This window comes from Solenopsis invicta, chromosome 5, assembly GCF_016802725.1.
Source record: "Solenopsis invicta isolate M01_SB chromosome 5, UNIL_Sinv_3.0, whole genome shotgun sequence".
Taxonomy (NCBI): domain Eukaryota; kingdom Metazoa; phylum Arthropoda; class Insecta; order Hymenoptera; family Formicidae; genus Solenopsis; species Solenopsis invicta.
The window spans coordinates 5,510,955-5,537,829 of NC_052668.1; the positions used below are offsets into that span (position 1 = coordinate 5,510,955).

At 37.2% G+C, this 26,875-nt stretch overlaps 1 protein-coding gene and 1 long non-coding RNA gene across 2 annotated transcripts in view; both read right to left on the reverse strand.

The window, feature by feature from the left end:
• The window catches only part of LOC120357934 (insulin-like growth factor-binding protein complex acid labile subunit), a 603,658-nt gene that overhangs the window by 203,541 nt on the left and 373,242 nt on the right, over positions 1 to 26,875 (reverse strand). The gene's annotated exons all lie outside the window — the stretch shown is intronic.
• LOC120357937 lies at positions 25,081 to 25,396 on the reverse strand. Its single transcript, XR_005574934.1, has 2 exons — positions 25,244 to 25,396; positions 25,081 to 25,135 (listed from the first exon to the last, which is right to left on the reverse strand). It is a non-coding gene; the product is annotated as an uncharacterized LOC120357937 (long non-coding RNA).

A 26,875-nucleotide genomic window follows, 5' to 3' on the forward strand; every position in this document is an offset into this window, starting at 1 on the left:
ACGTCGAACCGTATCAATTTCTAGAGGATGCGCGGGAAATTTTGCTTGAGCACGTGCAAAGTGTCATGCAGAGACATGGCAACGTAAAGATAAACGTTATTTTTAATGGTAAATTTGTCGCAGGTGACAATAAACACGCTAATAAGTGTATCACAACAAGAAATTATGAACTCTTCCAATGCTCCAATTTGCATGAGTGGTATCAATTACACGTCATCGAGATAATCCTAGCATCGTTGGAGGAATTCCAAGAACGCAATAGCGGGTGGGCATTGTCGCGTATACTAAATTTAACAGTAAATATAAACAAATATAACCCTTTGCATGCAGGATGCAACATTCAGTTACCGAGAAAAATTATGATGAAGAAAACAACTAATGAAGAAAACAGTTAATGTAAAATCAAATAATAATGCATGTTTTGCATGGTCAGTGGTGGCCAGTCTGTATCCTGCCGAAAAGAATACAGATCGAGAATCTTTATATCCACATTATTCTATGGTATTAAATCTGAAAGGCATTGAATTTCCAATGGCATTGCCACAAATTAAAAAGTTTGAAATTCTCAACAAAATCTCCATCAATCTATACTGCATCGAGGAGAAGAAACTATCGATTCTTCCTATACGACTCACCGAACGAAAAATGGACAAACATGTAAATCTGCTGTACGTGCAGGATGACAATGTGGAACATTTCGCGTTGATAAAGAATATGTTCCGTCTCATGAGTTTGCAACTCAATAAGAAAAAGAATAAGAAATTCTTTTGTGATCGGTATGTATGTATTTCAGAAAATAAAAAATATGTATATATAAATATCTAAATATATTTCTAATTTCTCAAAATAAATTATATTTCAGATGTCTACATTATTTTAGTTTGAGCAACAAGTTGGAAATTCACACTACGGACTCTGGAAAGATAAACGCTATCAAATTACCGAGCAAAGATGAAAAATGGCTAAGCTTCAAAAATTACTGTCAAAAAGAACAAATGCCGTTTATCGTATATGTCGATTTGAAATGTACCTTGGAGAAGACAGAGGAGCAGAAAAATTACCAGCATCATCGAGTATTTAGCATAGCATATTATGTACACTGCGCGTATGATAATTTGCTATCAATGTATCGGTTTCATCGAGATAAGAATTGAATCGTATGGTTCGTTGAGCAACTTAAAGATTTAGCGCAAACTGTAAATAATATTCTGTCGGTTAATGTTTCCATGGATTTAACGCAAGACGATTGGAAAAAGTTTAACAGCGCTACACACTGCCACATTTGTAAGAAACCATTTACAAATGAAACAGAACGAGTACGCAATAATTGCCATTTAACCGATCGATTCAGAGGTGCAGCGCATTCAAATTGCAATTTAAATTACAAAGGTTCGCATTGTATGCCTATAGTTTTCCATAACTTATCTGGCTACGATGCGCATTTTATCATCAAGGAAATAGCTACAACATATGAAGGACGAATAGATTTACTTCCGATAACAAAAAAAATATATATATATTTTGTTTACAAAAAATGATCAGAAAAATTGTATGAAATTAAGATTTATCAATTCTTTCAAATTTCTCGCATCTAATCTCGATAAATTGGCATCTTTTCTTAGCAAGGATAAGCTATGCATAATGCAACGGGAATATTGTAATTTATCAACAGAAAATTTTACTCTATTAACAAGAAAAGGTGTCTTCCCATACAAGTATATTGACTGTGTAAAAAAATTGAAAGAGTCATGTTTGCCACGGCGCAAATCATTTTACAGTTCATTGATGGGTGACACGGTATTCGAGAGTGATATGTGCACGCTGTCAACGTGTGGCAGAGGTTCTCCATCCGAACGCTCGGAGACTATAGCGATTTATACTTGAAAACCGACGTACTGTTGTTGGCTGATATCTTTGAGAACTTTCGCGATAGTTACATCGCGAGTTATGGACTCGATCCCGCGTATTATTACACTTTACCCGGTTTTACGTGGGATGCAATGTTGAAATATACACATGTAAATTTCAAACTGCTAACAGACATTGACATGATCATGTTCATTGAACGTGGCACACGTGGTGGTCTAAGTCAATGTTCAAACAGGTACGCATAGGCCAACAACAAGTACATGAAGTGTTTACGATCCATCGAAATCACCAACGTACCTGATGTACTCTGATGTAAATAACTTGTATGGTTGGACAATGTGTCAACCATTACCATACAAAGATTTTCGATGGGTAGATGACGTAACAAATTTTAATTTTATGGATATCGCGCTAGATTCCCCAACAAGTTACATTCTTGAAATAGACTTAGAATATCCACAACATTTACATGATGCGCACATTGACCTACCCTTCTTTCCAATGCGCGATAAATCGTCCGGCAAACGGCAAAACAAGCTTCTCGCAAACTTATACGATAAGAAACGTTACGTCATACATTATCGTAACCTGCAGCAGTGTACTCGTCACGGCCTTCGAGTAACAAAAATACATCGCTTATTACAGTTTGCACAATCACCATGGCTTCGCGATTACATTCAGCTAAATACAGATTTTAGAAAATGCATCAAAAATGGTTTCGAAAAAAACTTATACAAATTAATGAACAACGCGGTATTTGGCAAAACCATAGAGAACGTGCGCAATCACGTCGATGTGCGACTCGTGACAAAATGGAAAGGCAGATACGGCGCGGAAGAAATGATCGCTATGCCAAATTTCCACAGTCGTAGTGTTTTTTCGGAGAATTTGGTTGCAGTCAAAATGCGTAAGCTTGAGGTGAAATTTGACAAACCAATTTATGTGGGTATGTGCATCCTTGACATATCTAAGACATATCTAAGACATGTTTGTATGAATTTCATCATGAATATATGGCGCCAATGTTTCGCAAAAAATGTAAAATTATGTATACTGATACGGATAGCTTAATATATAACATTGAATGTGATGACGTATACGAAATTATAAAGCGCGATGTTAATAAATTAGACACAAGTGATTACACGGTTGATAATGCATACGGTATTCTTCTTGCTAATAAAAATGTGCCGGGCTTAATTAAGGACGAAAACAATGGTGCGATCATGAACAAATTCGTAGGGCTTAGAGCAAAAACGTATGCCTTGCGCGTTGATAGTAAAAAAGACACGAAGAAAGTCAAAAGAATCAAAAGCAACGTTGTAGCAAAATCGATAACTTTCAATGATTACACGCGATGCTTGCATGATGAGATTGAAATGACGCGACAACAGTCAAGTATTAGATCAAAATTGCATGAGGTGTATACTATATCCGAAACGAAAATTGCTCTTAGTCTGTATGACGATAAGTGATATATTATGTCAGATTCTATCGACACGTTGCCTTGGGGACATTATAAAATACCAATGTAAATAAAACACTTAATTTGTACAATACTCGTATATGAATATTTGTGTAATTGTAATAAAAATTAAAAATATCTTGTAAATAAATAATACATTTTTTACAATACATTATCCTTATGTATCCACGAATTGTGTGAATTATCAAATCTCAGCCATTTCACATAAACCTCATCCCCTCTTTGCGTAAAACTTTTTCAACGAGATACAAGTCAGGATTACCAACTCGCTGGAGTTCATATTCGTAAAATCCGCCGTTGATATGTTTTCCACAGAAATCCTTCAATAAATACGTCACGGGATTAGTTCTCTACACTTTGGTAATTTTAAATATTTCCGTAGTCCAATTCGGTGTATAACCTTTATCAAAAATGGTCTTAAATTTGCTCACGTGTATCGATTTACCCACTTTGAATTGAGCGGGTGCAGCGATTTTTATGCGAATATACACAGAGAATAAGAGTTTTTCGGCAATCGCAGGGGTAATATTGATGGGTTGCATACCAATATTACGATGCATTTGCAAGTTGTATTCTGATTTGAGACGTGGTAACAAATTGATCCATTTATAATTTCCATTAAGCGTAAACTGCTTCTACATGTCGTTCTTTAATGAACGGTTGAACCGTTCGACGATTGATGCTTTCATTACGGAATATGTTGAATAATAATTGATATCATGTTTTTTCAATAGCTTCTGTATCGTGGCGTTGTAAAATTCTTTTCCTCTGTCAGTCTGCAAATTGTTCGGACATCTTTCATCGTCTCGAATTATCTTTGTAATCGCATTAGCCACTTCATTGCCACTCTTGGCCTTGAGAGGCATGGCCCATGCATACTTACTCAACACATCGATAACGGTGAGTATGTAATGGTAACCTCGGTTAAATCTCATGTAAGGTCGCATCTCAACTACATCCGCTTGCCACAGATCATCGTATCCACGAACAATGACGTGCCTTCTCGGAAAATTTCTTCTTGCTGGAGCATGAAGTTCCTCCACTAGCAGCTGCTTTTCGGAATTGTTCTTGTTTGATTCACAAATGATGGAGAGATCTCATGTATCGTTTTTTTTTCTACTCTGCGCTATGAGTCACTGTATCGAGTTGTCTTTGAATTTTGTTGAACATAATCTCCACCTTATTTTGGAGAGTAACAATCTTCTTCTCGAGTCCTGGTGATCTTTCAAAATTTGTGCTCTGTTGTACATATCGTTTAGTGGCAGCATCGCCATCATCTACAGGTAACGCTACATGACGAATCTTGCGTAACTTTGCATCAAAATTAGCGTTGACCATGCAAAGAGCGTTATCGCAGACGTAACTTCTTATTAATCCGTTCCATTTGTAATACGATTCCGTTCCAATACTTCCGAGCAATATCCCAATCTTATTGATTGGGATTTCAACGTTTACTAAAATAATATGAATAGCGCGACTCAATTTATCATTAAACCAGGTTTGCAAAGTTCCTCGATAATCGACAGGATCTTGTTATCGTGAGCGTTGTGTCCGGCTTGGCGCAAGGCCTCAAGCAATCGAAAACGATCGACGAGCTCGTTTGGATCGTTCCAATAAACGTAATCAATCTTGTTGTCGTTTAATGTAATGGTGTTCGGTATACCTCGTCCAACTTTATCCAGTGTTAACATGGGGGAGATTATATTTTTATACTTGTGTCCTTTATTACCTAGTATTGGATTACATTCACCATGGTCTCGCCTATGTGCGTTTGTAGTTAATATGATATCCTTATACTTGTCTACATTGTCATTCGTGTAGATATCAGCGTTGAGTATTTTCATGAAAATTAACTCGTACAGACCTTGAGTACCCTTGTATCTTTTACCGTCTATGAATATATCATTGTTCTTGTGCAAGTCGATACGTTTGTTACCAAGCATCGTTCCAGTATTGCTGAAGTAAACTCCGTAAACGTTATTTACGTTGACCGTTTGTTACCGCTCAAAACAGCTCTCATATATTTTTGTCCCAATGGACCATAATGTATTTGTAATTTTTTTTGCCTCTCAGAAGTTTCTAACTGTTGTCAAACAAACATTATGAGTGGCTCGTTGGTGATTTCGAAAACCTCTTTAATGGAGGGTGCATGATTCTGCAATAAATCGCTATCTTGTAACATTTGTGATGCTTTATTAAAATTAATTAGTACAGTTTGCAATTTAATTAGAGTAGAAGTCATTATTGAATTATTAAACAAAATATTCGACCGTTTTCGTTTTGGCTCCACGTATTCTTCATCTCCCGAAAAGAATGCTTCACTCTCAGCCTGTTTAGACTCATTCTGAACGGTATTTTCAACTCCAACGGTATTTTCAATAATCTGTTTTAGAGGTTTAATGATTGGTTTAAAATGTCTTTCTAATGCAATATCTTCTTCCATTTTATCCGTTTTTAATGCACGATATTTTTTGCGAATCGTGTTACTTGTTTTTACAATCTGTCTAGCTATCTTCTCGCGATCCATGTTACTATCCATGTTGAACATTCAACGTATCAACGACAACTAATCATTTTACGGTATTGCAAAGTCGTTAAATCTTTTTTTATATCTTCCATCGACAAGCGCGCTGTCCTTGTCTATCACTAGAAATCCATATTTTTGTTGCCAACAAATCTGGCATAAATCGCAAAAATCCTCGTAAGACACGTCAGTGTTTATATGATCGTTGTATACATGCTTCAGATTGGTGCCATGCTGTTTGAACATGATTAACAAATTCGCGTTGTTACGTATAAGATATTTCGGTATCTTAGCATACGTCTGACAGAGATAGAAGCAGTCAACGTTAGCATGTCGACCCACTGCAAAATACTCTCTTATCGTATTTTGCTTGTCGCATGTTACATCATCAAAAATAAAGATGGAATTCAAAAGCGCTTCGCTCGGAGGAATGACGTCGCTGTTGTTGGAGAATGCAAAATACCCAACTTCTTCAATCGATGTTAATAAGTTTTCCAGATGTCGATATTTCGGTTGTTAAAGCGATTTCGAGTACACATACATGTTCTCGAAACGTACATCGTGCGGACTTTCCAGCATGCTTATCAACACGTTTGTCTTGCCACAATTTGACGGACAGCAAATGATGCCACGTATAAAAATCGGTAGCATATTTCCATGTCTGCGTGTTTTTATTTCGGGTGTTATCTTATCATCAAAATTAATTACTTTGATTGCCTGCGATTGCCGCACAAACCGCATATTTCCTTTCCCTCTACGGTAACAACAAACTGAAAAATTTCTATTGCGGGTAGCTTCTATTTATAGAGGCGCGTAGAGTGAAATCGCTCAGTATACAAAATGTTTCTTATCGTGTCAGATATTTGTGATATACACAGATTGACTAGCGAATAGTTAAAATATATACCAAAAGTTGTTTTGCTACAAAAGTTTCACAATTACATCGATCATTTATGGGACAAATTGCACAAGCATATAAAAACAGATTCGGAGGTTCAACGGTACCGTCGGTGTTTCAAACATTATAATTTACCGTCTCAGCATACGCATATAGACGGTCCGGCGCGTTGAGAAATTGCTGCAAATGCCTGCGAAAGGCTGCGGCTTGTTAAATCGCGCGATTAATGCATTTTCTTTCAAATTACATATCCGGTTATCAGTCTTGCGGTCGAGGAACACGAAAAGCGATTGGCTCAAGGTTACCAAGGCATTAATCCGTTGGATGCAGCGTGTCGTGAGCATGATATAGGCTATTTGCACAGCAACGATTTTGCAAAAAGACAGTGGCTGATAATATACTCGCCTCGAAAGCACGGAAACTTATAGCGAGAGATTCAAGTCACGAAGAGAGAGCTGCTGCGACAGCAGTTTGGGCGGCTATGAAGACGAAGATGAAAATCGGTATGAAAATCGGTTTGAAAGTTGAATATTTCAACTACCACGCAAAACAATTTAGATTTAAAACTTAAACTCGTGATGGGTAGGGTTAGAAAAAATAAAGGGGGGAAGGGCAAAGCCCCTCCACCTTTGAAGCATTTACTTTTTGCACGATAATTTAATAAATATATTCATTTTTTATTAAAATCACTTATTTTGTTTCACATACGTATTAAATTCGCGCCCTTTTCATGTATGTATGTGGCTACGGCGCTATATCTCATCGATATGAAAGGTATCCTAACCTGAATAGTCGTAGACTTTGGTAATTGATATATTAGTTTGCGGGGCAGAGCGACACTTTTTTCTGCCAGATTTGTTCGTTTTATGTGAAAACGCATAGAATGAATTTAATTTTATTAAAATCGGTGAGATAGTAGGTATTTTTCAGTATTACCATAATTTTACCTAAAAATGCAAAAAAAAATTCTACAAAATCATGTTTCTAAAAATTTTTTAATTTTAGCTACAAATCCTAAAAGGATAAAACACTTTTCTTTAATTTAAATGATAACCTTCAATATCTTTGATGCAAGATATGTAATACTTTGTTTTTTATCATTAACCGTATACAATACGTTCACTAACTGGAAACTTATTCTGACACATGTTTTCATTATTATTTTCTAAACAGTTTATTTTTAAGACCCTTTTTAAGTGGAATGCCTCATATATAACTTCGATGTAATTTGAGGATATTTTTTGGCATATAAGGTATATTTTGAGGACATTTGTTACTTTTGAAGACCGTCCTCATTATTTTTTTTTTTGGTATTTTTCGAAAACTGTCTTCAAAATTACATTTTTCACAGTTGATAATTTTTGAGAATAAAACGTTTGTCGAAAGATAAGTCCTCGTAATAGAACAAATACTTGTTACTACTGTTTTTTCTTTGGTACATTTTGAGGACATAGGAGTTCATGTGTTAGCACATGTGCATAAGAGGTAACAGTCACATTTTTCTAACTTTACCCTTGTTTTCTTTATTCTTACGACAATTAAAACAATAATAAAGGAAATAAATTCTATTTTTATAAAGAAAATTTATATTTATTAACTATTACCTCCATAAGTAGAAGGGAAATAAATTATATTTTTATAATAAAAGGGCAAAAAGAATTAAAAAACCTAAGTATTATTATGTGTGTAATTTTATTTTCATACATTTATTTTATTACCACACACGTTCTTACAATGTACCAACCACGAATTTCCCTAGAAATTAGAGAAATACACAGTTGGTACCCTGATGAAAAAGAGCGATTAAAACCTATTAATTTGGATTTAAATCTAATCCATTTTAATCCACTGTAATCCGTTTTAATAGATGTAATCCATTGCCTGGATTGAAAGATAATCCGTTATAATGCCGAATGAATTGCAAATGTTTATAATACATCATACAATAATTAGTTTTAAACCGAAATAAGTCTTTCTAATACATACTTTTATTAATTTAGATGAATCCAAATAAGTAGCTGAATAAGAATCCGCTCAAATCTGTGGTAGCTTTAATCATTTTTAATTAACAAAATAGAGATTAAATATAATCAGTATGAATGCTGTTGAATATATTTATGATTTAATCGATTGTAATAAAAAGGAAAGAATTATATAAAAATATACAGAAAGAAATTTATAGAAGTAATATATACACTGCCCACCAAAAAAAGCGGTACACTAAAAATTTAGGAAAAAATTACCGAACTTTAAACGCTTGTAAAACAGGAAATATTTATGATACAGGGGTGTTTCAAAAAAAGAATTAAAGCTTGAAACCAGTACTTTGAGAAACTTCTAATGCCGAATAAGGAGCATGATTAATTTGCTAATAGCCAATAATAGAACAAAAACTTGCAAAATCGATAAACAGAACGTGCAGTTTCTAGAAATGTGTGGAGTGAAGCAATTGACGTAACTCAACGAGGTAAAAAGCACGTAAAACTTTGAATTTTGCCCTTCAAAATGCAATTTTGCGGAACTCAATACGATGATTTTTCGCTAAGTTATGCCAATTTGAAGAAAAGTTGTTTTTTACAAGATAATAATGAATTATAAATTGCAATGTCGCCGCTATCAATGCAAATCACTACAATTCTGTCCAAGACATGTTGTTGATTTAAAAACATATTTGTGTGTGTGTGTGTGTGCGTGCGTGCGTGCGTGCGTGCGTGCGTGCGTGCGTGCGTGCGTGCGTGCGTGCGTGCGTGCGTGCGTGCGTGCGTGCGTGCGTGCGTGCGTGCGTGCGTGCGTGCGTGTGCGTGTGTATGTGCGTGCGTGCGTGCGTGCGTGCGTGTGCGTGTGTATGTGTGTGCGTGCGTGCGTGTGTGCGTGTGCGTTTGTGTGTGTGTGTGTATTTGCGTACCACAAGGATAAGGACCCCGTGGTTCATCAATACCACAGTATTTAAAAACTCCAAACCCTCCTTGTGGTATGTGTGTGTGCGTGCGCGCACATGTGCACTAATAATGAGTATGACCTTCTCGTGCGCGTATTACTTCATTCATACGATGAGGCATACTTCTTATTAGTCCTTTAATTTCATCCTGCGTTAGTGTATTCCACTCGTGTGTGTGCGTGTGCGTGTGTGTGTGTGCGCGCGCGCGCGCGTGTGCGTATGCGCGTGTGTGTGTGTGTGTATTTGCATAACACAAGAATAAGGACCCCGTGGTTCGTCAATTCCACAGTATTTAAATACTCCAAATCCTCCTTGTGGTACGTGTGCGTGCGCGCACATGTGCACTAATAATGAGTATGTCCTCCTCGTGCGCGTATTACTTCATTCATACAATGAGGCACACTTTTTATTAGTCCTTTAATTTCATCCAGCGTTATCGTATTCCACTCGTTTTCAAGAATTCTTTGAAGTTCTCGCAGTGTTTGATAAACAGGTACGTGATTTCGTTCTTTTCTACCGAGGTTGTCCTATAAGTGTTCTATGGCATTTAAATCTGGACTATTTGCTGGCCAATCAAGTCGGTTTATGCCAACTTCATCCAAGAAATCAAGCACTCTTCTCGCAATGTGCGGTCAAGCATTGTCTTGCATAAACAAGAAATTATCTCCAATAAAGAGTGCGTAGGAAACAACGTATGGAAAGATTACTTCTTCCACGTATACATCTGCATTCATGTTCTTGTCAAAAAATGCAGATCTGTATGAGCATTCGCTGAAATTTCTGCCCAAATAATTACACCGCCTCCATTGTAGTTACGCCTCTGAGTTACAGTGCAATCTGCAATAGGTTCTCCACTGCAACGATAAATTCGTTCTCGTCTATCTGGAGAATAAAGACAAAAACGACTTCCATCACTAAAGAGTACTTTGCTCCAGTCTGCGTAAGTCCAGTCTCTATGCTCACGGGCAAAATTGAGTGAAGCAACACGATGAAAACGTGTAAGCAAAGATACAGTCGCTAGCTTACGCGAAAACAGATTTTGTTCCGCTAATCTTCTCCGAACAGTGTTAACGGATATATTCTTGTTGCGGACATCCCTTGAATTATTTTGAATATAGAGATGTTTGATGTCTATCTCTTAATGAATTTAAAACAATGAGTCAATCATCATTGTCTGTTGTACATCGAAGTCGTACCAAACCAGATCTTCTCTGGAAAGAATTGGTGTCTAACAAGGGGAGACTACAACGTGATACCAATCGATTTTGTCGAAACTCCGTGTATCGATAGAGTATCATGTCAAGTGTTTCAGGGTAAACGGATAAGACGCACTTCTCAAGCGTTCGCGAGAATATCGAGATTAAAGAACCTCAAGCGCTATATTAACACATGGTGTAGAGCATAAAATCGAAGAGCGCGTAGCTCAGCGGTTAAGTACTAGACTCATAACGGCAACGTTGCTGGTTCGAGTCTCGATATTTTTTTTTTTTTTTTTTTACAAGGAAATGTAATTATTAACATATTATTAATATATTATTATTAATACATACACAGAAAATAAATGTAAATACATTTTATTCATTCATTGCATATTAAAAAAGCACATTTTTCTACATATTACGAAGGAAATAATTAAATAAATGTAAATGTAAAATAATAGTAAATGGTCAGTGCTATGCAAATAAATAATCATAAAAAATTAATGTGAAACATATTTTATTCATCGGTGGAAGTAGATGGAACAGTACATGTTGAAGGATGATATTTATCATAAAAACAAGCGAAACAATAATTCGCACGACAATGTGCGCATCGTATAAAAGCTACATTTTTACAATCGCATGACTTTTTTAAAATGTCTAACGGAAAACATACTTCGTATACTTGTATATAGCATTAATTTATCCGTTGTTTAAAAACAATCAATAATTACATTTATTTAATTTTTTCCTTCGTAATATGTAGAAAAATGTGCTTTTTTAATATGCAATGAATGAATAAAATGTATTTACATTTATTTTCTGTGTATGTATTAATAATAATATATTAATAATATGTTAATAATTACATTTCCTTGTAAAAAAAAAAAAAAAAATATCGAGACTCGAACCAGCAACGTTGCCGTTACGAGTCTAGTACTTAACCGCTGAGCTACGCGCTCTTCGATTTTATGCTCTACACCATGTGTTAATATAGCGCTTGAGGTTCTTTAATCTCGATATTCTCGCGAACGCTTGAAAAGTGCGTCTTATCCGTTTACCCTGAAACACTTGACATGATACTCTATCGATACACGGAGTTTCGACAAAATCGATTGGTATCACGTTGTAGTCTCCCCTTGTAAGTACTTAGCGTAAGCACGTGGCATAGTTCACACTGACAAATCAAGTGCTTTAGCAACACACTTTCGACTTCTGCCATCTTCAATTAAAACAACAACTTAGACAGCTTTTACAGAATTTATTGTCGTCAAAATTAATCAGTAATTCAAAGGTGAAAAAATTAGTTGTAATTTGAATTAAAGTCGCACAAAACGTCTCGAAAGGAAAAAATCAAGGAAAAAATTTCCCAAGACAGCACAAGTTTATTAAGATTTTCTTTAAAAATTTTGGAACAGTCAAAAATCTGTTAGACTTTTCGCGGATGCATTTATTAAATTTATGACATTGTATGCGAATTTTTCTTACGAGACAGCTTTTTTGCTCGGCCCTCTGTTGGGGGTGTCCCAAACAACCGCTCGAGACAGTATCTGAACTCAATGTAATACGAATTCGGAACATTGCAGACAGAGGAGTTAACGAACCACGGGATCCTTATTCTTGTGATATGCAAATACACACACACACACACTCAACAAAGAGGGTTTGGAGTCTTGAAATACTGTGGAATTGACGAACCACAGGGTCCTTATCATTGTGGTATGCAAATACACACCCACACATACTCACCTCACACACACACACGCACGCACGCACGCACGCACGCACGCACGCACGCACGCACGCACGTACGCACACGGATATGATTTTACACCAACAACATGTCTTGGACAGAATTGTAATGATTTGCATTGATAACGGCGTCATTGCATTTTTATAATTCATTATTATCTCGTAGAAAACAACTTTTCTTCAAATTGGCATAACTTACCCAAAAATATCGTATTGAGTTCCACAAAAATGCATTTAAAGGGAAAAGTTCAAACTTTTACGCGCTTTTCACCTCATTGAGTTACGTCAACTGTTTTACTCCACACAACTCTAGAAACTACACGTTCTATTTATCGATTTTGCAAGTTTTCGTTTTATCATTGGCTATTAGCAAATTAATCCACTTAATGGCATTAAAAGTTTTTTAAAGTACTGGTTTCAAGCTTTAATTCCTTTTTTGAAGCACCTGTGTATCATAAATATTTTCAGTTTTACAAGCGTTTAAAGTTTGGTAAATTTTTCCTAAATTTTTAGTGTACCGCTTTTTTCAGTGGGTAGTATATATACATATACATACGTGTATGCGTGCTTGCTTGTGTGCGTGCGTGCGTGTAGGTGTGTGTGTGTGTGTGGGCGCGCGCGTGCGCGTGTGTGTTTGTGCATATATATATTACTTCTATATATTTCGTTTTTTAAATTTAATATACATTTATGCTGTTAAAAATATTCAAACGTTCAAAAAATCCACAAGATTTTATTTTTTTAATTTTATAAATTGTTTACGTTATGCAAAATATACAAATTTTTAAAAACTTTAATTTAGTTGCATTAAGACTCCTAAATACTCTCAGCGACCACGTTTAGGAATTCTGACATTAGTAACGAGAAATGATTATACGCTGAGGCGCTGAGAATTCTTGCGTCCTATTTCTAAATAAAAAGCTACTTTAATAAAATAACATTGTGAATGATTTTAAATAATTTGTAAAATTGTTCAAATACTATTTTTGTCTTGACGGTTGTGTATTAACTGCCAAAAATAGCATAGATTTTGAACAATTTTAGAAATTTGTAACGATGCACCTCCGCACCGTTTCCCCCTAGGGCCACGAACCGCCCCCCTGTCCAGCCGAACACCCGCCGGACAGGCAAACAGGCGCTATACGCCGATAAGTGCCTCATACACGCGCGCGCGAACGGTCCAGCGAACGCACCGTTAATCGTGCGAACTCCGCGCGCACGCGCATTAAGCCGCACGCTCCTGGCGTTGGAGCAACAGAGAGGCGTACGCACAAGCGAGAGCGCAATACCAGACCGATCTCGGAGCAGCGGGGATGCTGTAGTCCGAGAAGAATCGAACTCCACTCGAACATCCCCGACTTTCCGAGATCGGGGTATAAAAGGCGGACGATCTCGTAAAGAAATCGACTTTTTTCCAGTCCAGTTTCCGAGCCAGACCCAGGAAATCCGTGTGGTAGAGCGAGCTCTGTCACGGCTAAGAGATTTCAGCAATTTCCAATCCCGCTTTCCTGGTACCTAAGGAATCCGAGCGGTAGAGCGAACTCTGCCACCGTTGAGAGATCTCGATGATTCCGCCAAAGTCCATCTCCACCCGAGAGTCCGCGGTGACGACTGCCATCCAGGGGGTAGAGTGATCTTTGCCTCCATCGAGAGATCTCGAGGCAGCCGGCACCGGCGCACGAACAGAGATTCCCTACTAAGGGAATCCCACCAAGCACCTGTTGCGAATTCTAAGAACACCAACGTGACGTCTAGGTAAGCGTCCCGACCAGCGCGCGCGTCGCGGACCGACAAGACCGCGACGACGTAAACACAGCGAAAGATACGCGTCGAAATCAAACGGGCGTGACAGGGACAACGCTACCGTGCCGTTCTCTCACACCGGCCGCGAGCCGAGTAAACCTGAGACCGAACCTGTGTAAACAGATATCACCATTCTGTATATACCGCGTTTCGCTATTATTAGATTACGTCACCGTACCGTCTTGTATATACCGCGTTTCTCCGAATTGTATACTCATGTATATTGTCTTCATTTTGCTACAATAAAGTTATACTCTCTTTAACGCACTCCCGATCTTAGATTTAATTAACCAGGCAACCTCCCTTTGAGCCCTGGCTTCCCTGAGCTCGTCCGCGCTCGGACAAACACAGGTTGTTACAAATTTGTTAATGTGATTTATAGTGTTGTCATCAAAATATCTTTTTATTTAAAAATGGCACAAAAGAATTGTCAGCATCTCAGCTTGTCACATCGCATTACAATTCAATTTAATTACAAATTATAATGAAATCCTCTATTTTTGGATTGAAATGGTTATAACAAGTGAATGTTGGCGCCACCACTAGGCGGCCACGCTGCAGTAAACATTTTGTGAGTCGATTGCGGCCACAGGGGTTATATTTAGGCGCTACCGCGGCTGACTCCCTAGCTCATACTTCAGTGAGATGCTTGTTGTAACCTTGAGACGAATACTCACTCTCATTCTTTTCAAACGTAACGTATATGTGGAACGCTGTTCCAATAAAATTTTATATTTTTATGTAAATAACAATTTATATTGCTATTTAATCTGGTACATAAATTAAATGTTTAATTCAAATTTAATCTGTTTTAATTCTTTTTAATGAAAAGAATACAAGAAATATATTTTTTTAAACTAAACATTTATTACGTTTACATTAATGTATTCTATTTTAATAAACCCATCTGGGTTCCGATCTTATTTTCAATTAATTATTTTATTTAATGTCCACATGTGCAATCGTCAAAGTTCAGATTCACATGGATTCCTATAACCCGATACTAATCCGTCTAACATGAATTATATACGTTTTGAATAAATTTAATCCTTTTTACCAAAATTCCGGAACAACAAACAGGATTGAAATGGATAACTTTTTTTTAAAAATCAGTTTTAATCGCTCTTTTTCAGTAAGGTACATCATTCCATCTGACATTATTCAACACCTTATGTCCATTAAACAATAAGCATATAATAACGCAAAGTACGGTCTGTTACAAAAACGTATACAGTTATCAGCAACAATGGGTATTAACTCATATTAATGGGGACATATTTTAGCGGAAATTGTACGTATGGGCTTTATAAGGACTTAGATATAAAATTAAATTCTTGTACGATTCAATGTAACGTGAATTAAACAACGTCACCCAATAGCTATAATTAATAATTATGCTGTATTTTGCAAAATAATAATAAATTTGTATAACTTTTAACATTATTAGCACCATATTCTTTTGCTAATATTAGATGGGGATTCTATACAAGGATTTATGGTTATACATCCAAGTCCCTACAATAGCCCATACTTACTATTCCCAAAATATATGCCCCCATATTAACCCATTGTTACTAATAAATACATATTTATGCTCTTGAAATAGATTATATAGATTCAATCGTTTGCAGTTTTGAGATAAACGCTACAGAGATAATTGCTGAACATGATTATATTTTTAAAACGTAAATATCTGCAATAGTGATGCAATTGAACAACAATTAAAGAGTACTCAAGATCTTAACACATTTATAGTTATTACCATAATCATATTTATATTAAATAATTCCGTATTTAAGTCAGTCAAACATAACAGTTGATAGGTATGACTCTTCTGCATGCTATTGTTGCAACCGAGTTATAAATTTACTACAAATGAAAGTTATGAACGTAATTTGTTTCCAATATGGAAAGTGTCTAATTTTATTATTGAAGCTTTTAACAGTGTTAATTTTAAAATAAACATATGGTTATGTTTAATAATTATCTTTAAACCGTTTTTTTCAAAACTATGAAACAACCGATATTCCGTTAATGTGCGGATTTAGCTCGCGGTTCGGTATCGGTTCGTAGCGAGTAACGTAATAGGTTCGTGGCGAGAGAGAGAGAAAATAAATCGGCTCTGATAGTACGTGTTTGAGTTTATTGTTGAGTAGTGCGTTTGATACAGTTATATTTCGTGATAATGATCAAAAAAATGAAAAGAGCGCGGAAGAGAAATATCACGTTTCGATACAAATATATTTCGCGATAATACGACGAAGATAGCGCGGAAAAGAATATTACGTTTTGATACGGATATATGTCGCGATGATACCATGAAAAGAGCGCGGAAAAGAATACAATGGTTTCGGACGGCAGACTATTTACAAGATATTTACAGACGGCCTTGACCGCAAAGCCGAGCGGGAATCTTGCAATTCTTAAAAACGAGGCCGGCGTTCTCGAGTATTTCGGCCGGCCGAACTTTCAGGCGCGGTTGCGCTGGTACTCTGGGTAAATTTTAGACCGTTTTTTTAATAGTTAAGCAACTTTACATTTTGATTAGTACCCGTTAAGTGAAAATTATCTTTGCGTAACTAAATATCGATAGAACTAATTCAGAGAATGGACTAGTATAACTTAAAAGTCTTTCAAATAGATAGATAAGCTAATTGCGATTTTTAGTTACGCGGGGTTAATTAGAAAGTTCGCTGAAGAGAAGACTATGACGTCACAGATGAGGACGGTTGTCACTCTAAATCTTAATTACGTTTTTGTAAATGTCAGTTGTCGGTGGAAAGTCGAGTTAATCATCTTACGAATGCGATTACCTTAACTCATATTCATAATTTATATAACTTGGTTAACCAAATTAAAATTAACATTATTCTTATAACCTAAATTTGTGGATGTAAAATTTAAAAATTAGGAGATTGAAATTGGAATTGTGGTTGTTAACTCGAAATGTGCCTTATGGAAACGTTTGAGTTACTACTCTGATTTCAACTTGACTATTCAAAATCAGTGATCCGTAACCGTGATTTCAGATTTAATATACCTATTTTGGAATTATCAATTCCTGATTACCAATATATCTATTTTAGAATTACAAGTTTCTTATTCTGCCGATTCTGCGTTTAGGCAGTTAATGCGCCGCTGCGGGTCGTTGCTTGTTATTTCTCGAATATTCATTGGTCACCGCACATCGCGCGCTCTCGAAATTCGCGGGAATCCTTGCAAAAAGGATCCGACCAAGCCACCGAGCAGAGCTTATTGGCTAAGCTAAAGTTAGCGAAACTCTGTGATAAAAATCTAAAGGAAAGTTACAAGCTCGTTCTGGAAAGTGCAGAAGGTGAGTCACACGATTCTTGATGTGCTCAATTAAGAGGCATTTTTACCACCCTGAATTAGTCTTGATGTTTTGAAATATTAATATTAAAAAAAGATTCTCCTTAGCAATATTGATTAATCTATACGCCATATTATTTATAATATAATATTCTATCTCGATATATTATATTTTAAAACTTAATTATTAATTTTATTTTCAAAAAACTTAAAATCACAAAAAATTATTTATTTTATAATATTATTACTTTTAAAAATTTTTCCCATATTTTTTTTCTAATGCTTGTTGGTTACACTTTGCCTTAAAGTTATTTTTATTTTGTGTTTTATCATATTTTGTGCGGTTCTTACTTCAGCCATATTTCTGCTACTACACAACTACTTCGAAACTTGCGTTACTTGTTTTAAGTGTTTGTTTTTTTTCAGAGGAGGACCCGAAAATCCGGAACGACGCCCTTATCTTCCTGCTACCCCTGATTACCCCGTCGCCCGGGAACGTAGACGGGAAGAGCGGCGCCAAGAAAAAGACGTTAACGAAGCCGACAAACATCGAAATCAGGGATTACTTCATGACACTACTACATGACGACGCTCACATCTAGGAAGTAGTGACCCTAAGGAAGGAGGCTCGCCAATCAGAAGGTGAAACTTTTCAGCCGTATGTGTTTGCCACGGGGGAATGGAAGGTAGTTCAATCTGCATGGGTTGTTGTCGATAAAACGTTTTACAAATTTACTTCGTTGATTGAGGCAATCGACGTAGCCTTTAAGATAACTTACGCTCTGCAAGCAGAGTTTCCCATGAAAGCCAAGTCTGTTTGGAACGTGTTGTCATTAGCTTTCTATGACATTGGGGACAGTAAGATGGTAACAGCAGGTATTTCTCAACTCCTGATAGATTTGTCTGTTAATACTAAGGAGTCAGCAGCTAGGCCATCATCTTCAGTCTCTGCCTCAGCTACCACCACTCAAAGTCAGCAGTCCCATTTTGACACACTATGCCGCTCATCGTCATCGGACAGCCAACCGTTTTGCACGCCTCTAATTTCTCTCGAAACATAAACCCTTTTTGAAGCTTTCTCTGTAAATTTAACTGAATCTTTGCCAGAAAGTTTTCAATTGTACAAACAGGCCAATTTCACTCAGTTATAATAAGATAAGTGCTTCTAAAAATGTTTGTTTGCTTTACGTGCAAAAAAAAATACTCTGGTTGCTTAAAGCTTATTAACCGCATCAGAAAGTTTTGTCCCTCTGACAATGTTATTATTGTGGTCAGGCAAAATGTTTCCGGCAATATGGCACCTTTTGCAGTCTCAGAAAGCATTTACAGAGGTCTCATAAAGACAATCCTGAGAGCAGCGATCCCGATACCATTAGTTTTTCAGATGGAAGCGTCGATAATGATTTATACTTACCTTCTTCTTCGTCACAACAAAGTGTCGTTCCGGCCTTTAATTTTCTTCAAAATCAAACTTCCCTTTTCTTGTCCTCTTTGTATGGAAATGTGTTAATACCCAGGAATGTGGTCCAACTAGTTGTAGACGAACTGCACGATATATTGTCGATTGATTTCGAGGAGGCAGTTTTCATGAGGTTGAGAGAACTGTTGCCTCCGGACATTTACCACCAGGTGGCAGGCCTTAAACCAGCGGACCTTTTTATCTCCAATTCCTTGCAAAATTTTGTGTCGGATTTTCGGCGCCTCTTACTACAAAAACTTAGGAACCCTTGTCCAATCCACTGAAGTCACCATTGGTGATAAGTTGGAGGAAAAGCGAACGAATTTCGGATTTGCAACAGTCCCTGTTAAGTGCACAATGCAAGTTGTAGAGTTAGGTAAAGTGTTAAAAAATTTTTTCTCTTTACCCAACGTTCTCAAGGAGACGTTAGATTACCAGGTTCTAATACAGACCAGTGATGAATCGGCATTGAGAATATTGTTCAAGGTTCTGTTTGGATATCAACGAGAAAAAGGTTAGAAAGCGAGATAGGCATTTCCGAGATGCATTTTCCAATTGTTACTGGAACGATTTCAAAATCCCATTAGGAGCCCAAGCCGGTGTTCAAAAGTTGGGTGCAGTTTATGCATCGTTGCCTTTTTGCATCCACACTTTGTAAATAATTTAAAAGTATATTTCTTTTTGTTCTGTTTTACTCATCCGATAGGATTAAATTTGGTAATGCTGTTAGTTTTAGTAAGGTAATTGATTGCTTAAATGACCTTTCTAAAAATGGTATCACCGTTGAAACAGATATGTACAATGGTGTAATAAAATTCCACTTGTGCGCTTTAGTTGGAGATAACTTGGCTCTAAACGGAGCTCTTGGTTTCACAGAATCGTTCTCTTCCAAATATCCTTGCAGGATATGTCGTGTAAGCAAGGACGGCCTTTAAAAATTAATAAGGGAAGATGTTAACTTGTTGAGGAACATGGACTCTTATGCATCTGATCTCGCAATATGTAATTTGTCCAAGACGGGTATAAAGGAGAAAAGTTGTTGGTTAAAAGTCGAGGGGTTCAACATTTTTGAAAATGTGTCCACTGATATTTTGCATGATTGGTGTTTGGGAGTTTGCTAATATGCTATAAATTTTGTATTTTTCTCATTCGTTAAAACCTACAAACTTATACCTTTGCTTTTGCTGAAAATCAAGTTAAATACATTTGATTACGGTTGTAATAGCATCTCAAAGCCATCTTCCGCCATTAGAAAATCAGCCTTAAGCTTAATCAAATGTAGATAGTTTGTAACCATGGGTTGTTTCCAATGTAACCCAAAAAGTGGAATGATTCCTGATTGCCCTTATAGAAATACTGGCAGTATTAAATTGGCTAGTAATTAATTACTTATTTTGAGTATAAATAAGTAATTAATCACTAGCCAATTCAATACTGTCAGTATTATATTTTTATAAGGGCAATCAGGAATCATTCCACTTTTTGGGTTACATTGGAAACAACCCATGGTTACAGATTATCGATATTTAATTAAGCTTAAGGCTGATTTTCAGTTAGGAAAACCGAAAAATAGAAAGAGAGTAAACTAGAATTACAGTTATTCATAACTCAAATCTCTGCTAAAGGTACCCAACATCTTTACTTAAATATTTTTAAAATAAAGTTAACCGTAACTCAAATTTCTGCTTACATTACCTGATTCTTTAGTTGGGTATTTCAGATAGTAGGTTAGTTTCAACTCAAATTTCTTATAAGACTAGTCGGTATCTTCATTTATGTATTTTTCAAATGAGGTTACTGGATGCGCTCATCGTCGTTGTCTAACTGAAATTTGCAATTACTCTAACAGCAATGTTTGATGACATAACTGTGTTTGGAGGACTCGAGACGTCTTCTCATAACCAACACTTACACTTGCTGAAGTCAATTTTTAGGTTTTTTAACTGAAACTATTCCTCTGACGTCATCAATTTGATGACGTATTTCTAGTCCAAATATGAAGTTACGTAAAATTAGGGTTACGACCAATCCAAATAATTCGATTACTAATTGTGGGCCCCAAAGTGGGTTGCTTAACCGTAATTATTTTTCCCAGAGTATGCGGCAGGGCGCGAGGCGCGCCGACGGCGCGAACGCGAGGGTTAGTCCGACGTGTTTAAATGTTCGGTGATCGTGCTTGCGGTGCGTTTGGCTTAATAGCCAGTGCAGAGTCGCGGGTTTTTTTCTAGTCTGGACTGCCCGGAGCCACTAAGTACCTTGGTGGCGGCAAAGAACCTTTACCGCCTTTGTCTCCGGGGTGCTTGTGCAAAAGTAAACTGCGCTCTTTCGAGCGTCGGTTCTGTCGAGTACCTCGACAGCGGCAAAGTACCTTTACCGCTTGTTCTGCCGGAAGAGTTTCGGATTGGGATCAGGATCGCGGAATGGATGCTGAGCGTGCAAGCGGAGGCCTTTTACACCCCCTGGCTCGCGCGCTTGGTCGTTTCCGTGCGCTTTCGTTCTTCTTCGTTCGTTCAAGGCCGCTGGTACAGGTGCGCTTTTGCGAGAATTTCTTCTTACGGCTGGTCGGTAATGCGCGTGCGCGCGGTCTTATATTGCGCATGAGTTTGCCTCGTCCTAACAGCCACCTTCGGCCGTTAGCGGCGTTGTCTTTATGACAGCGTTTAAGTAGGCGCAAGCGCGCCTTCTGTTATTTAAAGGCGAACAGCAACCTCCTGCTGGTGTTTGCCGGAAATAATGTATGCAATGTGCATGCATTGTTACAATTACAAACGATTGAATCTGTATAGTCTATTTCAAAGACATAAATATGTATTTATTAGCAACAATGGGTTAATGTGAAAACATATATATTTTGGGAATTGTACGTATGGGCTTATAGGGATATATTTTGGTGTTAGCGCTAGTATATTTTATATTGTCCCGTGCGGTAGCACCGAGTGCCATGATCAATCGACCATTTATCACTAGGCCGAGGGCGCGCACTGCGCGCTATTACTAGCCTGACGAGGTACACCTACCAAGTTGCACTCACTGTTCTTAGACTTAGATTCCTGTAAGAACTCAACCGGCGAACACACTCGGATTACTGTCTCAATAAAGTTAATTGTGAATACGAAGATCGTTGAAAATATTGCACCACCTCTCCCGGCAACAACTCTCGAGCTCGAACATTGGTCCTTCGAGCCGGATTGAGAGTGGAGCATCGGAAAATCCGAGAAGTGCGACCAGGGCGAGCGAAAGTGATCGACCGCATGGTCCCGCAGCGAGAACAAGAGAGCACCCGAAATCTAAATCCACGTTACACACTCGATGCGTGTAGCATTACGTTTGCCCTCCTGGAATAGAAACGTCGCAGAACAGGAGATAAAGGTTACGCAGGCAACGTGCGATCTTCTTTCTCGCGCATAAGAGAGAGAGACGGAGACGCCCTTCCTCGCCTCGCCACGCCGGCTCTCGTTCTTACGCAAGAAGACGGCCATCTTGTGACACGAGCAAACGACGCGTGGTGCGTACTTCGTCTCAGAAACGAAACGCAACCGCCCTTCCTCATCTTGCCGTTATCCGCCGCACGAAAAAGAGGTTAGAATCAAGCGGCCTTCCTCATCGTCGAGACGAGCATTTGTGATAGCGCGGTGCGTCCTACGCCATACAAACGAGACGCAGCCGCCCTCACTCGCCGCATCAACAACGCCGACTTTCGTCTCGTGGAGAGAGACAGCCAGTTTGACGCCGCACGCAGGCGACGTGCGGTGCGTCCCTCGTCTACAATCGAGACGCAACCGCCCTCCCTCGCTTTAGCAGCGGTGCTGCACCAAGACGGGTACGAAATATATCCCGAAGACAGAAACAAGGTACGCTGCCCCCCCCCCTTCGCCTGGCCCACGACAGCAACGCATCTCCAGGAGAAGAGAGGATTCAGCTGCAGACTCCTTAACGTTCAATGGGCAGCGAAGCGACAGATTAGAGGTTAGAAATCCAGCGCATTGTAACAGATAGGCAACATATGAGGTAGCATACATAACTTTAATTCCTTTTGTAATTAGAGAAGCGTCTGATACAATTCCGGCATCATGGCCGAGCTGCCAAATTTAACCAGATTGAGAGGCCGAACTAAAGCAAAACTTACCGCATTCGGAAACTTCTTGTCACTTTTAACGCATAATTCTGAAAAACGAATAGAATTGCCTAGTCGCATAGAGAAGGCCGAAGCTTTATGGGCCGAAATTGAGTCATTACAAAATAAAATAGAAGACTTGGAAGATAACGAATTGCAAATACAACAACGCATAGAGTTTGAAAATTTGTACCATGAGCTTATTAGCAAGGCCCGTCTGATTGAATTGAGAGATCGACCCACTCAACCCCCACCTCTCGCAGGCACGCCACGAATACTTGTGCAGCCGCAAGCAATAGCGGTAGACGAGCAAGCCGCTGCTGGCACGCATGTAAAACTTCCCCGAATAGATATGCCCAAATTCGATGGCAATTACGAGCGTTGGGTGCCATTCAGAGATTTATTTGAGTCGCTCATAGCAACAAATCCATCTCTTTCACCTGTGCAAAAATTGTATTATTTAACCACCGCCTTAAGTGGTGAGGCAGCTAAAGTAATAGCCCCGTTAGAAATTACAAACGATAACTATGCAATTGCATGGGAATTATTAAAAAATAGATTTGAAAATAAACGGTTAATAGTCCAGTATTTGATTCAAACCTTGCTAGACATAACGCCAATAGTTAAAGAATCTTACTATACGGAATTGAGGCACTTAGTGGACAATGTATCCCAATATATTAAATCGTTATCAAAACTGGGGCAGCCTGTCGAAAGCTGGGGTACCTTATTGATTCACATCTTGTTACCCAAAATTGATAAGGGTTCACGACGAGAATGGGAATTGAAAAGGTCAAATATGAGTGAATTCCGTACAGTAGCGGAATTTATGGACTTCCTTACTAATCGCAGCCATGGTGGAAGGGATAGCATGGTGTGCTCAATTTGCAGCCTTCTTTCTCTAAAATCTGCGCTCTCCGTCGTTTTTCTGCTTCTTATTCCAGAGGGCTGCCAACTGTGAAAAGTTGAAGTATTTCACTTTCTAAAGTCTGTACACCTGATATAACTGTCTTTGTCGGACGTTTTCTATTTTCACTCTATCTCTTTTCTTGCAGATAGTTACCGCTGTAAATAAATGTTATTAAATACAACACGACACAAAAGACTAATTGCGCTCATGGTAAAAAATTAATAAAAATTAAACAGTTTGTGTAAAATATAAAGATTAATAGTATTGAATAATAAAATAATATTTGAAATAACACTACAAATATAAATATCGTAATAAATTTTACGGTAATTTTAATAATAAATTAATAAAGTTCTTAAAAATTTAAAAAACAACTATTGATATACAAGAATTTTTTCCAAAACAAGAAATAAATAGAATTATTAAGTCCACAAATCATTACAGAATATTAATTTTTTGTAAATAAAAAATTATTGAAATTTGAAGATATTTTTTCATTAAAAATGAAAAGAAAAAAATAGTTAAGATAGTTAAATTGAATTAAATAATATTCATTGATTTTATGCTTGAGCCACGTGTTGGTGTTTTTGAATGAACTGACTAAGACAATCTCTACCGACAAAATGTGAAGAAATAAGTCATTATTTTTTATGCAAGTTTCATGATAAATATAATAATTTATTATACACAATTCTTATATTATACAGTTTTTAGATACACATAATTATTTATTATTTTATACATTTCAAAGTTAAAAAACTAAGAGCTAAAAATTCTATTTGATTTTTTTCATTTTTTTCTTGTTTTTGGTGGCGTTCAACACATTGCATATGTTTCCTCCAGCCTTCGATTACTGTAATAATAAAACAAAACATCATTGTTTATTGTATATACCAAGAATTTTGTGGCAAATTAAGATAGCAAATTACTATCATCAGTAATCGTTCAATGTTGTTCTTACCTTCTAAATCGACCCTTCGGTGATTCTGCATCTATCATACATTCCTGTATATTCGATGGATCATCAGGGCTGACGAGTAACTCGGAAGACTACATGTACATTTTCGTGGATGATGGGAAGCGGAAAATCTTCGGCTATGACTTTGAAGTCCATATTACTTTCATTGTTACTAAAATAGAAAATATAAATGTTACTTTGATAATGTTATGCAAAAAAAGGAATGTATTTTTCAGTAATTAATACATCAATTATTATTTATTCATTTTTACCTATTTTCCGTTTTTGGTAACAATAATGTTGGAACTGCACTCGGCAAAAGCGACTGTCTTCGAATGTCCATAGGAGGTCGAATCTTTTTATTTCTCACAAACAAATCTTCTGTGAAGTGTGCTAAGCATATATTTGCTGAAAATTCAAATGACAGAATAATAATTAAGTTAACTAACAATTAATAAGTTAACAATTGTCTTAGTTTACATCAAGCACTTGATGTGTGCTATGTAACTTCCTATTAAATTATTTTAATTTCGACAATACGTATAAATGTATACATGATACGTACATTTAATTATCTTGAAACATATTGTATCAGTTTAATATACTATTCTTTAAATTTATTGCAAAAGTTAAGACAATTAAATAGAAAGTTGTTGGTTAGTATATATATTAATTGGTGTATCAAGTAATTGGTATTAGGTTAGGTTGCTCTATTAAGATACGAATATTTACAATATTTTCTTTTGGAACAGTATTGGAATGTTGTGTGTGTGCCTGTATGTGTAATACAAATTGCAATGGAAATAATGTCATTACAAAAAATTGGCTAATAATATTTAATAAGACTTACCATTCTTAATATTTTTCGGCATAAAACTCTCTCCGATTCTCTGAATTCAGCCTTCACGCATTACTGCATTTTCCGGAAATCGGAAAAAGCTTACTTGCGCCGGCAAGTACGTTTCGTTGCAATTTTTACACGATTTCACTACACAACGTACCATTTTCACTTTATTTTACAATAAAGTTTAAAAAATAACCTCAAAGCACGTGTTGTTACTATGGACGCTATGAAGCAAAGACACTGAAATTGGAGCAATGACGCTGGCGGCGCTGGTATGACAGAAAAAGACGCAATGCACGCACTCGTACGTGTGACAAAGATGCGACCATCTAGGTTCAGCAACTTTCCGACATTAAATATTTCATTTTTTCACAGTTGGCAGCCTTCAGGAATAAGAGACACTTTGCCGTGAAAAGGGGCGTGGTTTAGCCAAATTGAGCACACCATGTTATACTTCCACCATGATCGCAGCTCCTTTTTAGAAGCGTTGTCTCACGGAAACCGTAACACCCAGCCCTCTGGTGACTCTCGCAATGCAAGCAGACCGGCTCATGCTCAAAATAAAAATCTTTCACAAGCCTACGTGGTTACAGACGAGAGAACTTGTCCAGTGTGCAGCAAAAATCACAAACTACATGATTGTCAAGCATTTCTCAACATGTCAGCAGATAGCAGAACTGCGGAAGTAAAGAAAAAAAAATTATGCATCAAATGCCTCCAAAGCTTTCATGGTCGAAACTGGAAGTTCTCAAATTGTAAAGAATGTCAGGGATATCATAACACCTTGCTGC